The sequence below is a fragment of the Octopus bimaculoides genome, chromosome 30, assembly GCF_001194135.2.
Source record: "Octopus bimaculoides isolate UCB-OBI-ISO-001 chromosome 30, ASM119413v2, whole genome shotgun sequence".
NCBI lineage: Eukaryota > Metazoa > Mollusca > Cephalopoda > Octopoda > Octopodidae > Octopus > Octopus bimaculoides.
In genome coordinates this window covers 2397098-2398067 of record NC_069010.1, presented here as the reverse complement: position 1 = coordinate 2398067, position 970 = coordinate 2397098, and the positions used below count along the sequence as shown (strand labels likewise).

At 44.2% G+C, this 970-nt stretch overlaps 1 protein-coding gene across 1 annotated transcript in view; it reads right to left on the bottom strand.

Annotated features, from left to right (window-relative positions):
- LOC106879943 (geranylgeranyl transferase type-2 subunit alpha) overlaps positions 1 to 970 on the bottom strand; it is a 34004-nt gene that overhangs the window by 16636 nt on the left and 16398 nt on the right. The window lies entirely within an intron of this gene.

The window sequence follows — 970 nt, the reverse complement described above, 5'->3', positions numbered from 1 at the left end:
TCGTAGGATTTTCAAGCGAGATCGTTGCCAGTGCCCCTGGACTGGCTCTTGTGCGGGTGGCACATAAAATACACCATTTTGAGTTTGGCCATTGCCAGTACCGCCTCACTGGTCTTTGTGCGGGTGACACGTAAAAGCACCCACTACACTCTCTGAGTGGTTGGCGTTAGGAAGGGCATCCAGCTGTAGAAACTCTGCCAAATCAGATTGGAGCCTGCTGTAGCCATCTGGTTTCACCAGTCCTCAGTCAAACCGTCCAACCCATGCTAGCATGGAAAGCGGACGTTAAACGATGATGATGATGATGATGATGATGATCTTTCCATCAGGTTTGTCTTAACCCTTTTGCTATCATCCCACCTGGAAATATCTTAGTTGTATGATTTAACTTTCAAATTTTGCCATCATATTTGTCTTAAGCCTCTAAATATCAACCAATCTGAGATGGGTCCTTGTTCTATGATACAAACTTCTTTTAAGGTGATCTAAATTTAAACCTTCCATCGAAATTTCATGTTAATTTATGTTCCAAAGACTAGCTTAATAATGGTAAAATTATTTTGCTAAATTTCTCATGTTTTTCAAAATCAATTGCAATAGAAGCATTTTATTTCAACAGAAATATCCCTGTCAAGTGAAGGCGCAATGGCCCAGTGGTTAGGGCAGCGGACTCGCGGTCATAGGATCGTGGTTTCGATTCCTAGACCGGGCGTTGTGAGTGTTTATTGAGCGAAAACACCTAAAGCTCCATAAGGCTCTGGCAGGGGATGGTGGCGAACCCTGCTGTACTCTTCCACCACAACTTTCTCTCACTCTTTCTTCCTGTTTCTGTTGTACCTGTAATTCAAAGGGCCAGCCATGTCACACTGTGTCACGCTGAATTTCCCCGAGAACTACGTTAAGGGTACACGTGTCTGTGGAGTGCTCAGCCACTTGCACGTTAATTTCACGAGCAGGCTGTTCCGTTGAT